The following is a 14,526-nucleotide window of genomic DNA, read 5'->3' as shown; positions in this document are numbered from 1 at the left end:
AGCAAACACCTTTGCAACCACCATTACTCATGTCAAATAATATATTAGCACTCCTTAAAAAAAAATTTCTTTTTTTGATAGAGAAAGTTGCTATCCTAATGAGCCCTGCAATCATGCAATGATAGGGCAGTGAGGAAGAAGAGAGAGGGGGAGGGTGGTGAATTAAGTTGTCATCTGTCAAGATTTGCTTGTGTGCTTGTGAGTTACCTAACGTAACATCTCCTTCTTAGGTTTGTGCACTACTATCCTGTAGTAGATGCGTATTTTCAGCAGTGCAACATATTTGAAGGACTATGAGAAACAAGACAAACATTTACATGGAATAATCATTTGCTTTCAGTAATTTTGTTCCTTTTAGAAACAACACTCAAGCTTCTTTCTTTTCTCTAAATTATGAACGTACACCAGCGAATGGTTAACATATCCAAGTGCCATGCTAAAACTTTACATGCAATATCACCTTTATTCTTACAACAACCCCATGAGAAAAAAAATACAATGTTTTAGAATGAAATGAGACTTACAGAGCTTAAGTAAATTGTTTATCATAATCAATGAAAGGTCGGTCAGAATCTGAAAAAAAAAATCAAAGTCTGACTTGAAAGCTAAAGCTAAACACCACTCTCACTACTCAGTGAACCACCCCATCAACAAACCAGCCAGTCATCCAAATAACATCTCCCCAGTCAGCCAGCCAGCAATCTGACATTTGGCCAATCAGCCAACCAAACTATATCTAACGAGTAGCCAGTCAATCTACCAATCACTGAGCAGCCAACCAACATCTGGCCACCAGGTAACCAGCCAACCAGCCATTCAGCCAGCCATTCAAGCAACTAACCAACCCAAATCTATTAAGCATTTATCATATGGCTCTTCCTTGAGCATATGGTGGTGAAAGTAGTAAGTAGGAGAGAGGTGTTCTCCTTGTTGATTGATTTTCTCAATATCTAAAATGATTTTGTCCTCAGCTTCTAAAATGATCCTGTTATTTTGAAGAGGAAAGTAAGTTTGGTTGTTACCTAAAAGGAGACCTACACACACTTGAGATTTATGCAGAAGTCCATGAGTAGCTAGCAAACTAAGGTAGCAGGAAAAACAGTCTACAGTACTAATACCATGGTGGCAGGTGATTGAGTGAGAGGGAAAAACCCTGAGATGAAAGTGAAAAGCAGGGAACTCTCTGTCCCCTCTTCTTCCTTTAATTACTGCCTAATCTTTTGATCTCAACTAAGGCCACTTCTTCAGGGAACTCTTGCCCCATGTCTCCCAAGAGAGAAGATCCTTCCAGTCAGTCTATACCTTCTGGAACCTGGTGCCTCGCTTCATAGCACTGTCATAACATTTGCAATTTGACATTTGTTTTTGTGATGGACCCTTATTTAATTTCCCTTCTGTAAACTCCCTGAGGGCCAGATTGTGCTTATTTTTGCTTCTCACGGTGTCCCAGCACCTAGCATAAAGCGGTCTTTGATAACTGATGATCATTCGACATGTATTCTGGATCACTTATTTGGTCCCAGGCACAGCTCTGGGTTTTGGAAAGAGTGGTAATGAAAGGCAGCGGTGGGGGTGGGGAGGGCGGTGCTGGTTGGCTTAGTCGGTAGAGCATGCAACTCTTGATCTCAGGGTTATAAATTTGAGTCTCACGTTGAGGGTACAGAATACTTAAAGTTCAAAAAATCTTTTGAAAAAATGGTAGTGAAAAAAACCCCCATAAATTCCTGCCTTTTTTTTTTTTTTTTTTAGCTTACAATAGCTTGCACCATAAATGGCTGATGAGTGAATAAAATCTTAATCAAAAGATTTTTTTTTCCTAAAGCATGGAAAACCATCTGAATTTAGCCAGTTAACAGGAAAATTAAAGGACAAACTATAAGCGACACATGTGGTCAGTAGACAAATCTGTGATCCTGGCCTTGGCAAAACTAGTCAGTCTCAACCAAGAGCTGCTTTTCGGGATCCCTGGGTGGCGCAGCGGTTTGGCGCCTGCCTTTGGCCCAGGGCGCGATCCTGGAGACCCGGGATCGAGTCCCGCGTCGGGTTCCCGGTGCATGGAGCCTGCTTCTCCCTCTGCCTGTCTCTCTTTCTCTCCCTCTCTCTGTGACTATCATAAATAAATAAAAAAATTAAAAAAAAAAAAAAAGAGCTGCTTTTCATTGAAGAAGCCTGGAGCAGGAACGGAAAGGAATTGAGAAAGGGCTACTAATTACCAGAGTAAGTGCAACAAACCTGCAGAACATTACACTTAGAATAAGAAATCTGGACCCAAATAAACACATGTTGATTGTTTTTCAGTCAAGAGCTCAGATGTTTTTGCAACTGTGTTTAATTATATAATATCTGGCCCCAACAGAATCACTTCAACTGTTTTTTTATTTTCAAAGGCTAAGGAGACCAATTAAGCAACAAGTATTATTTTCAAACAATGATCACAGATTATACTCAAAGGAAGATCAACATTTTTTAGGGAGGTGAACCAGAGATTATTCTTTTTTCAAAATTTAATCTTATCTAAAACAATTTTTAAGAAGTTTTCATAAATTTTTATTGTTGAAATTTGAAACATAATTGAGTACTTTTTTTTTTTTTGTAGTGTTAAGTCTACTAATGAAGAGAATGGAATTGGTTTTGGTGAGAGTAACATTTCATTTAACTGCAGTTCAGAGCTAGTGTTTCCTATCATCAGAATCACTTGCAGATCTATAATGAGATTTTATGTACTATATTAAGTGTTTTCTATGCATAATTCTATGTAATAGTACAAGAGCAAAATAATGAAATATAAGGCATAACCCCTATTCTCATGGAATTTATCATCTATTTGTAAAATTACCATTGCAGTGGGAGAGCTACTTTAATATAGGATAGCACTATTGCTTTAGGAAGAGAGATGAAATAATTCATTGCAAAAAAAAAATATTTCATTGCAAATGCCTAAAATAATTTTTAAGACAACTTATACAGTTCTGAGGAAGGATACCAATAAAAGAGAGAAGCCAGGCACATCCGGAATTTTTTTAGAAAGTCGGTAGTGTAGCTTATACGAACTTATACTTTCAATATTCATTTTCTTTTTCATGTTACCATCTCTTAGTATTCTGTTACTTCACTATACAATAGTTATTTTTTGACACAATCCAAGAGGAATTGCACTTTTTAAAAAGTTTTTATTTTAATCACCCATAACAGCAAGTGCACTCTTTAATTTCTATCACTCATTTCTCCCATCCCCTTACCCACTTTCCGAGAACCACCTGTTTGTTCTCTACGGTCAAGAGACTACATCTTGGTTTATCTCTCTTTTTTCCCTTATTTGTTTTGTTTCTTAAATTCCACATATGAGTGAAATTATATTTGTTTTTATCTGACTGATTTATTTCACTGAGCATAATACTCTCTAGATCCATCAATGTCATTGTAAATGGCAAAGTTTTCCATTTTTTTGGCTGAATAATATTTCATTGCATCTACATGTCACGTGTTCTTTATCCATTCACCTATCAATGGACACTTGTGCTGCTTCCATATCTTGGCTTTGTATATAATGCTGCTATAAATGCAGGATGCATGTGTCCCTTTGAATTAGTGTTTTTGTATTCTTTGGATAGATACCTAGTAGTCCAGGGTCATATGGTCATTTTATTTTTAACTTTTTGAGAAGCCTCCATACTGTAGCTGCACCAAGTTTGCATTCTCACCAACACGGCAAGAGGGTTTCTTTTTTTCCACATCCTCACCAACATTTGTTGTTTCTTGTGTTTTTTATTTTAGCCATTCCAATAGATGTGAGGTAGTACCTCACTGTAGTTTTGATTTGCATTTCCCTGATGATCAGTGATGATGAGCATCTTTTTATGTGTCTGGTGGCCATCTGTAAGTCTTCTTTACAGAATGCCTGTTCTTGTTTTCTGCCCATTTTTAAATCAGATTGTTTTTTGGGTGTTGAGTTTTATAAGTTCTTTGTATGTGTTAGATACTAATCCTTTATCAGATATGTCATTTGCAAGTATCTTCTCCATTCCATAGGTTGCCTTTTAGTTTCATTGACTGTTTCTTTTGCTGTGCATTTTTTAATTTTCATATAGTTCCAATAGTTTATGTTTGTTTTTTGCTTCCCTTGTCTCAGGGGACCTATCTAGAAAAAAAAATCGCCAAGACCAATGTCAGAGAAATTACTGCCTATGCTCTTTTCTGGGATTTTTATGTTTTCAGGTCTCACATTAGGTCCTTAATTCATTTTAATCTTTGTGAATGGTATAAGAAAGCTCTCCAGTTTCATTCTTTTGCATGCTGCTGTCTAGTTTTCCCAACACCACTTGTTGAAGAGTCTGTCTTTTTCTCATTGGATATTCTTTCTTGCCTTGTGATTTTATTTATTTGGGTCCTTTCTGTTTCTTTCCTTGATAAGTCTGGCTAGAAGTTTATCAATTTTATTGATTTTTTTAAAGAGCAAGTTCCTGGTTTCATCGATCTGTTCTATTGTTTTTTTAGTTGCCATATTATTTATTTCTGTTCTAATCTTTATTATTTCCTTTCTTCTGCTGGTTTTTTAAGATTTATTTTAGAGAGGGAGTGAGAGAGCATGAGTGGGGGAAGGGGTAGAGGGAGAAAATTTTCAAGCAGACTACCTACTGAGCTCAGAGCCCAAGGTGGGGCTTGATCTCATAACCCATGAGATTTACCCAAGCTTAAATCAAGAGTTGCACGCTTAACCAACTGAGCCACCCAAGTGCCCCGGTTTTTCTAGCTTCTTTAGGTGTAAGGTTAGGTTGTTTGACATTTTTCTTGCTTTTCCTTCCCTCTTACAACCACTTTTGCTGTGTCTCAAAGGTTTTGAACTATTGTGTTTTCATTTTCATTTGTTTCTATGTACTTTTAATTTCGTCTCATATTTCTTGGTTGATCCATTCACTGTTTAGTAGCATGTTAATTAACCCCCATGTGTTTGTGGTCTTTCCAGATTTTTTCTCATGGTTGACTTCTAGTTCCATAGTGTTCTTGTCAGAAAAGATGCATGGTATGACTTTGATCTTTTTGGATTTGTTAAGGCTTGTTTTGTCACCTAATATGTGATCTGTTCTGGAGACTGTTTCCTGTACACATGAAAAGTGTGTGTATTCTGCTGTTTTAGGATGGAATGTCCTAGATATATCTGTGAAATCTATTTGTTCCAGTGAATTATTCAAAGCCATTGTTTCCTGTTGATTTTCTGTTTGGATTATCTGTCCATTGATGTAAGTGGGGGTGTTAAAGCCCCCTACAATTATTATATTATTATTGATTAGTTCCTTCACATTTGTTATGAACTGTTTTATGTATTGGGTGCTCCTATGTCGAGTGCATAAAATGTTATAATTGTTATATCTTGTTGAATTGTCCCATTTATTATTATATAGGTCCTTCTTTGCCTCTTGATATAGTCTTTATTTTTTTATTTTTTATAATAAATTTATTTTTTATTGGTGTTCAATTTGCCAACATACAGAATAACACCCAGTGCTCATCCCGTCAAGTGCCCCCCTCAGTGCCCGTCACCCATTCACCCCCACACCCCACCCTCCTCCCCTTCCACCACCCCTAATTCGTTACCCAGAGTTAGGAGTCTTTATGTTTTATTTTAAAGTCTTCTTTGTTTAATGTAAATATTGCTACTCCAGCTTTTTATTGACATCCATTTGCATGATAAATGTTTCTCCATCCCCTCACTTTCAATCTGTAGGTGACTTCAGCTCTGAAATGAATCTCTTGTAGGCAGCATATAGATAGTTCTTGTTTTTCTAACCATTCTGTAACCCTGTCTTTTGATTGGAGTGCTTAGTCCATTGACATTCAAAGTAATTATTGATAGATGTGTATTTATTGACATTTTATTACTTGTTTTGTGGTTGTTTCTGAAGATTTTCTCTAATCCTTTCTTGTCTTTTTTTTCATGGTTTGCTGGTTTTCTTTAGTGATATATTTGATTTCCTTTCCATTTATTATTTGCATACTTATTAGAAGTTTTGATTTCTTAGAAGTTTTGATATACAAACCATTAGGTTTGTATATAACATCTTTGCATAAAGCAGTCTATATTAAGTTGATGGAAGTTTAAATTTGAACACATTCTTTACTCTTCTCCCATATTTTAGGTATATGATATCATATTTTATAACCTTTTATTTTGTGAGTTCTTTGATTTTTAATAGAAATACTCATTTTTAGTGCTTCTGTGTTTCCTATCTTTATACTGTCATTTTGGGTCTTTCTTTTCCACTCAAAAAGTCCCCTTTAATATTTCTTGTAGGGCTGGTTTTGTTTGTTAGGGAACAAACAAAATGGGGAATTTAAAGTCGTGATCATGAAGGACACTCACTGGACTTGAGCAAAGAGTGTAGGACATTAGTGAGACCATTAATACAGAGTTAAGAATAACAAAGCAGAGATAAAAGGCTCAATAAACAAAATGATAAACATGCTTGATGGAATGAACAGTATGGTGGGATAAGCTGGTTTTGTTTGTTAGGGAAACTCTCTTTATATTCTGAATGATAGCCTTGCTGGAGAGTATTCTTGGCTGCAGGTTTTTCCCATTCAGCACTTTGAATATATCATGCCACTCGTTTCTGGCTTGGAAAGTTTCTACTGAAAAATACCCTGACAGCCTTACAGGGTTTCCTTTGTATGAAACTGTCTTCTTTTCTCTTGCTGCTCTTAATATTTTTTCTTCACCACTATATTTTGCTATTTTAATTACTGTGTGTCTTGGTGTGGACCTCTTGGGTTGATTTTGATAAGAGATCTCTGTGCCTCCAGGGTCTGGATCTTTGTTTTCTTCCCCAGATAGGGAAGTTTTTAGCTATTATTTCCTCGTAAATTCTCTGCCTCCTTTTCTCTCTCTCCTTTCTCTGGTACCCCTATAATATGAATGTTATTACATTTGATGGAGTCACTGAGTTCCCTAAGTCTATTTTTTGTTTTGCATAATTCTTTTTTCTCTCTTTTGTTCAGCTTGATTACTTTCTATTACTCTGTCTTCTAGGTCATTACTTTGTTTCTCTGCTTATCCCACCATACTGTTCATTCCATCAAGCATGTTTATCATTTTGTTTATTGAGCCTTTTATCTCTGCTTTGTTATTCTTAACTCTGTATTAATGGTCTCACTAATGTCCTACACTCTTTGCTCAAGTCCAGTGAGTGTCCTTCATGATCACGGCTTTAAATTTCCCATCAGCCATACTACTTCTATCTGTTTCACTTAGACCTCTGGCTGTGGCCTTGTCCTGTTCTACCATTTGGGACAAATTTCTCTGTCTTCCCATTTTACTTAAGTCTCTGTGCCCTTTTCCTGTGTTAGGAAAGTCAGCTATGTCTCCTATTCTTGAGGGTAATGGCTCTATGAAGAAGAGATCCTATTTTCCCCTGTAGTGTGGTATCCCATTCCTGAGGGCCTTGTGCTTCTGGGAGTGTCTCCCACATGTGCTGTGTGCATCCTGCTATTGTGTCCTAACCTCTTTATCCTTAAGTCCAGTTTCTGCAGAGGCTCTCTTTGGCCCTCTTGGCCTGAATGTGGCACATTTTAACTAGGTGTGCTCTGTCTGCTTGTGAAATGAGACCCGTCACTGCCACCAACAGAACCAAGGCCTCACAAAACTCCCAAATTGGGAGACATGGTGCTGGCAGGAGTTTAGGTTAGTATTCTAGGGGAGGAGGCCAGATGCACTGGACTGAGGCAAGCATGATTCAGAAGGGCAGTTCCACTGGTGCACAGGGGATTGGGGCTTGGTGTAAACACATTAGGCAGCCAGTGTCTGCACTGTGCTGCTTTCTGAAGGTGGCAGTTATTTATGCGAAGGAGGGAAATGGTGCCTTCTGGGTCCTTTGTTCCTAGAGTGGTCTCTCCTTGAATGCTGCCTCTCTGGAACATGCCCCGAGATGAGCAACTAAACTCACTACATGCCCAGGCACTCCTCAAATCATGGTTTCCTCCTGTATGTCCATAGGCCACTGAACCTGTCTTTTCTCCAAGAGTAGCTCCAATGTCCTCTAAGCTCTCTCAGAGCTAAACACGCTGACCTTTAAAACTCTAGGCTTTAAGCTCCACTGGTTGCAAGAATTCATGAAATTTGGGCCTTCTTGCTTTCTAAGCCAATTGCTACAGGGATTCATTTTTTTCTGTGTTAGTCTGTCTCTCACCCTTCTCCTTGACCATGGCTTCCTCCCCACTATGGTGGCCTCAATCCATTTCTCTCCCAAACTGTTTCTCCACACTTCCTACCTTCTTTGATATGATCTCTTCTCTATCTTAGGAATCTTTAGATTGATTTCTGGGGTATTTAGGGTGATTTAATAGTTATTTAATTTTATTTGTGGGATAAGACAAGCCTAAGGTCCTCCTATTCTCCTGCCATCTTCCCCTCCAGTCCTCTATTTAAAACAATTCTTTAGCAAATGAAATATGCCCTTCTTGCATGTGAGCATGCAAGGTAAATTCAAAGACTACTTTAAATTTTGGCCATGCATTTAACTTTACTTTTGGCTATATCTGAATAAAGATGAGGTGTCTTTAAAAAACATTTCTCTCTTCCAGAAAAAGCCATTTCCATGCCCTTTTAAAGGAAAATGCAAACTGCCCTTATTTAAGAAAAAAAAAAAAGTGTCTATTTAGGAAATGTAAAGCAAGTGGACATTAAGGTCAGGGATTATGCCTCACAGCAGAGGTAATGGTTAAGGAATCAGACAAGTTCCATTTTTGGCATTCTGGTGGCTGAGCTCAGGCTGATGAGGCTAAAGAGTTCAGTGGAAGATAAAGTCATTTGGGAGATGGGAGTCCCAGATTTGTAGAATTAAGAGATGGAGAAATCAGAGTAAAAAGGAAAATAACCAAGTCCTCTTCAACATCAGGCTTATGAGACCTTCCTCCCTGGAACCCCAAAATACCAAATTCTCAAAGGTAGGAAACCATGTTTTCTATACTCATTTTGAAAAATAGTATAATGGGATTCCTTTTCCTTTCTTTTCCCTGTGGAGTTCCTTGAATCAAGCCTCATTCCCTATGTTATCGAGAGACAATAAACTATCAGCATTTTTGAGGAGGAAAGGATAGCATTTTGGCAGAGGCTAAAGGAGGATATGAAAGTCTGCCCCTGCCAGTGGGGGAACAGATGCTCTTGATTCCTGGAGAATACAAAAAATCAATTTCTGAGAATCATATGTACATGATAATTATGCAACCATGTAGTGCTAGATTTTTTTTGGTAGGAGTCCTAGATTAACAAAATAAAGGAAAAGCACCATAAAAATTTTTAAAAATGCTATGGCCATTTGCATTGAGTCAAATTTTGTTAGTATGTGTATGTCTATTTCTTTTTAAGTGACATGAAAATCACCTAACAGAAATACTGACTTTTTTTTAAGGTTTTATTTACTTATTCCTGAGAGACACAGAGAGAGAAGCTGAGACACAGGCAGAGGGAGAAGCAGTCTCCCTGAGGGGAGCCTGATGCGGGACTTGATCCCAGGACCCCGGGGTCATGCCCTGAGGCAAAGGCAGACTCTCAACCACTGAGCCACCCAGGTGTCCCATACTGACTTCTGAATTAAAAAAAAAAAAAAAAAAGTCTCACTTTTAACAACTGTCAAACAAGTGTTACTGGATTTTAAAATACAAACTGAAGAGATAATGAGTTCTTGATAAAATGGCTCAGATAAGGTAGTTGTTTTTGCAACTGGTTCTTTCTGTCTTTGTGTTTTTTAACTGTACCAAGTATAAATGAGAATTGGGGGCCGTCTTACACTAGTACAGTCTTCTGTTTCAGGCAGGTCTCCTGCCTCTTCTCCAGGGTGCTCCTATGGATTTTCTCTAACACAACTAGACCAAAAGCACACAATTCATTAAAGATTGTCAGGAGGGGGGCCATAATGAGATTTATCCACCAATGTGATCAGAACAGGTATAAGAAAATATTTACCAAGACTGGTTCCTTGACAACAGTGAAGATAAACAGCTTTATGGAAAATAAATACAGAACTATTTATTAACAGAACAAAGTCCTACATAGACACCAACAAAGATGCTATATGACTCCAATCAACACAATATTTATAGTTATCTCCTAAATATTTAAGAAATTGAGAAAAATAAGACACTTTCTTCTTGTTCCCCTCTGTGTATAACACAGATATGCAGTGAAATTGATTTAAAAAACTAGGAATAAGGATGCAAAAGCAAGCATCAAAATCAAATTTATGTTTTTCTGTTTTACTTGACTGGATAATTCTGTATCATATTTGCTCCTTTTACCTGACAGCTTGATTTTATAATCATTATTATCATTATCACCAAGTGGAAAAATAATTAACCGTTCTTAAGTTCAAGGTACAGGAAGGGCACTGTAAGCATAAACAGAGTTGGTCTCAATTGTCTGGAACCTCACATGGCCACAGGTGACTCAGACGCTTCCTCCCTAGCTCTCCTACATAATGATAATCAATAATCCTTCCAGGCCTGATTGATAAGACAGAAATCTTTGCATAGCCAGTCCAATTTCTATGATGTAAGGCACCACTCCATAAATCCAGAAAAATGGGTAAAGACCTGGACTATTCTAACGGCCGTAGTTTAAGGCTGTTTGTGTACATATAACATGATGTATAAATATCAGGTTATTTTTTGTGGGAGGCGTTATAGAAGAGAAGGCAATGGCTTGGAAGTTAGAAGTTCTGATTTTTAGTTCTATTTCTGTCACTAACTGTGTGACTCTGGCCAGGTCACTTAAACATTGAGCCTTAGTTTCCCTTATTAGTAAAAATAGGTACGTAAAATACTGTCATTTTCAGATCTCCCAGTTGAGGATTTTCATCCATCCAGAGGAGAACTGGGGATCAAACATCCTTTCAGATCTGAATTATCTTAAAAAAAAAAAAAAAGGCAAATCCATGGCTAATTACTTCACTGAATACTTAATGAATACAACATAGACTTTGCCTTTCTGCCCACTGCCCCCTCCCCCCTACCCAGGGCTCTACACTTTCTCTAGATCAACATCAAGGACCACTTGGGTCCTTTCTCTTTAGAAGACAGAAGCATCTCTGCCTGTAGACCTCTTCCTCCCTGGTGGTTGATGCTCAGCATATTCCCTTCCCTTTCCCTGTAAAATTCAAATTTGTTTTACATTCTATTACTTTTCTTGTTCTAACGTAACTTCAGCACTGATATATGCAAATGCAATCAGAGGGCCATGGGCCATGTGTATGTAAATAACAGGAAAAGATATTCATGGAGAGAGAGGTAACTATTTCAAGAAAACTTGTTTGAATGTTATTACCAGGCCCCACATAAAATAAGACAGGTCTGGTTTCCTTGGATTAGCCTCAAAGGCAAAAATGTCTGTGAAAAACAACAAGAAGCTTACTTAGCTTATCTTATCTGCCTGTATTTGAAATAGCTGCCATCTACTGGGAGTCCTGTGGTCTCGGGACACAGGTCAGTCTTCGTGTCCCTGTGGGATGTCCTGGTGGACAGTGAGCTGACGTGTCTCCTCAGTATCACAACACCGTGGAGGTAGCTTGGCCTTGTGGAAACTACCCTGACTTGAATTCACCAACTAATCATTGTATCTCCATTAAAAACAAACACTGTGCTTCTCTCTCTCAAATTCATTTTATCTAATAACGCTTTATGTTCTCAAAACTATGATTCTGGGGTAGGCAGTCAGCATTTTCAACTGCATGAGTAGAATCATGGCCCGGGGTCTTCTTCCTCCCGGTTCCTACAACTGTGGATTCCCACCCACAGCCTTCTGGGAATGGGGGCTCACAGGGTGAGAGGTGCCCAGGCTATGCATCTAGAATTCCACCGTCCTGACCTCAGTGGGCTATTTTCTTAAAGTAGTCATTCAGGGGCATAATGAGGACTTGTAAGGAGACCAAGGGAGATGTGTCGCAGTATTTAAAAGTCAGCCAGGCATGTGCAAATGGCCACTAAAATAATTATTTCTCCTAATTTAATAATTTCTCCTATTCATTACAGGATGCTTCTATCTCTGATAAGTGGGTTGTGGCTTGCATCTTACCTTCCCCACCATTCTGGTGCCTTTACGCCAGTAAAGGCCTAGCCTGCTCCTTCCAGGAATGCAAGTGGTAGAGAAGGCCTCCTTCATCCCGGTACCCTTCCCTCAGCTTCCTCTCCTGGCCTGGCTTTCTTTGCTCCGGGTGGCTTATCTACCGCTTGCTCCTACCTGTGTCATTCAGATCCGGTTCCTGACTTCAAACACTTCTGTCCACTTACTGCATTGGATTGTCCTCCTCCCTCACAAGCCAGCCCTGCCCAAGATCCTGATTCTACTTTGCTCCAAAATCACAGTTAGATTCAAACCCTATTTACTTTGTTTTTGCCTTGGACAACAGAAATTTATTGTCTCAAAGTTCTGCAAAGTCCAAGATCAAGGGGTTCCTGGGGTTGGTTCCTTCTGAGAGCTGTGAATCTCTGGCATTCGTGGCTTGTACATGACACATGTCATCCCATCTCTGCCTTCATCTCCCTGTATGTGTCCAAACTCCCTCCCTTTATAAGGAAATTAGTCACATTGGATTAGGATTCCAATCCACTTCAAAATGACCTCATCTTAAACCATGATGCCCACAAAGACCCTATTTCCAAATAAGGTCACATTCTGAGGTACTCAGGGTTAGGACTTCAACATAGGAAGTTTCAAGGGGATATGATATAACCTATAACACCATGCAAGGGACTGATATTCAGCCATAAAAAGAAAGAGGAAGCTCTTTATGAAATGGTAGGCGTAAATCCCTAAAAGGCAAAAACATCAACATTCTAAATTATAATATGCTCTATTTTATGTAAGAAAGGATGAAAAGAACATGTACATATTTGTGTATGTCCATAAAAATATTGCTGAATGTCTGCTCCAGAAATCACTACCATGGGTGTCTCCCGGGATGTACCTGGGTTTCTGGAGGCGAAGGATAGGAAGGAGAATTTTTAGTGCATAATTTTTTCACTCCTTGCATTTTAAACTATTTATTCAAAAATTAATTTATTCAAAAATTACATTTAAGTATAATAAAGCCAATTGAATCACACTGCTAACCTACTCTCATGAAGAATTATACCAATTTACGAAGCCCCCAAACATAACTACAGACCTCTTTACACACTTGCTTCCCCAGGGTTGGGTTTTAGCAGGTTTGTTTTTTCCTAAATTTGCAGGTGAAATAAAATCACATCTGATTGCTTAATTTGCTTCCCCTTACAGTGGCCTCCTCCGGGGACCACCTGACCTCCTCAGATCAAGTATTACCTTAACATCTTTTGTGGAGCTTTTGTTCATCACAGGAACGAATTATATATCAAAGAAATTCACCTTTTGAATTTGCCATAAACTTTGGTAATGTTCTTAATGTCAGTTCTTTTCACACATGGAAGATTTAAATGGGTGTGTAACATCTGCGTGTGGCAGGTGCACTGTTGAGCTGCCAGAGAGACAGCAGTGAACCTGGAGGAATGTGAATTATCAGCGGTTCTTAGGTGTTACTCGCAAACCCTGGAAGAAGATCCAAAAGAACAGCAGCCCTCCCACCATTCTCATTTTTGGGCCCTATGCAAGAGGGGATATGTTTTTTCTTTTTTTTTTTTCCCCAGAAGTCCTGACTGAAGCTACATCTATAATGATAATCAACAAGAGTGAGCACTTTTATGGTGCTTATTCTGTGAGTGACAATGACAGAAGAATGGTGTTTCCAGGAGGAGACCAGCAGCTGGGCTTGGGCCAGCAGGTGCCAAAGACATTCTTTGGCAGAGCATTTCAAAGTCGTTAAAGATCCCAGCTTTACAACTGGCGTGCCATGTGTCCTTGAGCAATTGCTTACCTTCTCTGTTTCTTCACCTATAGAATGGGGCGATACATGCAGTGCCTTCACCATAGAGCTGTAAAGAAGCAGTGTATTTTTATCTATTATCTATCTATCTATCTATCTATCTATCTATCTATCTATCTATTTATCTATCTTTTATTTATCTAACTATTCAAAACACTTATTTTTTAGAAGACTTTTAGGGAGAGAGACAGAGTGAGCAGGGGGAGGGGGAGAGGCAGAGGGAGAAGCAGACCCTCCACCGAGCAGGGAGCCTGATGTGGAGCTCGATCCAGGACCCTGGGATCATGACCTGAGCTGAAGGCAGCTGCTTCACCGACTGAGCCCCCGGGAGCTCCATAAAGAACACTTGAATCAGAACAGATGCTGTATACTTTTAAGTTATCCCAGCTCCTGCGAGACACTCATCTCTGACAGTGTTCTAGATCCTCACCTAAGTTGCTTGGGAGTCACATTTGTGTCTGGGTTTATCTCTGATTATGCAACAGGGCATTCTGGGATTCATCAGAGATAAGGCTCCAGTGGGCTGGCATGTGACATTATGGAAAGCAGTCCCCTTGAGGTGCTGTGTGTGCTCTGTGATGACCTGCATCCTAATCCACTTGGGATGCTTCAACAGCCTCTTACGTATCACAGGACGTGTCCA

The 14,526-nt window shown here is 38.9% G+C and overlaps 1 protein-coding gene across 2 annotated transcripts in view; it reads right to left on the bottom strand.

Annotated features, from left to right (window-relative positions):
* The window catches only part of RNF150 (ring finger protein 150), a 241,742-nt gene that overhangs the window by 80,029 nt on the left and 147,187 nt on the right, over positions 1–14,526 (bottom strand). The window lies entirely within an intron of this gene.

The sequence above is a fragment of the Canis lupus genome, chromosome 19, assembly GCF_011100685.1.
Source record: "Canis lupus familiaris isolate Mischka breed German Shepherd chromosome 19, alternate assembly UU_Cfam_GSD_1.0, whole genome shotgun sequence".
Taxonomy (NCBI): domain Eukaryota; kingdom Metazoa; phylum Chordata; class Mammalia; order Carnivora; family Canidae; genus Canis; species Canis lupus.
Note: the sequence above shows the minus strand (reverse complement) of the source record. Positions and strands in the feature narration are given on the sequence as shown.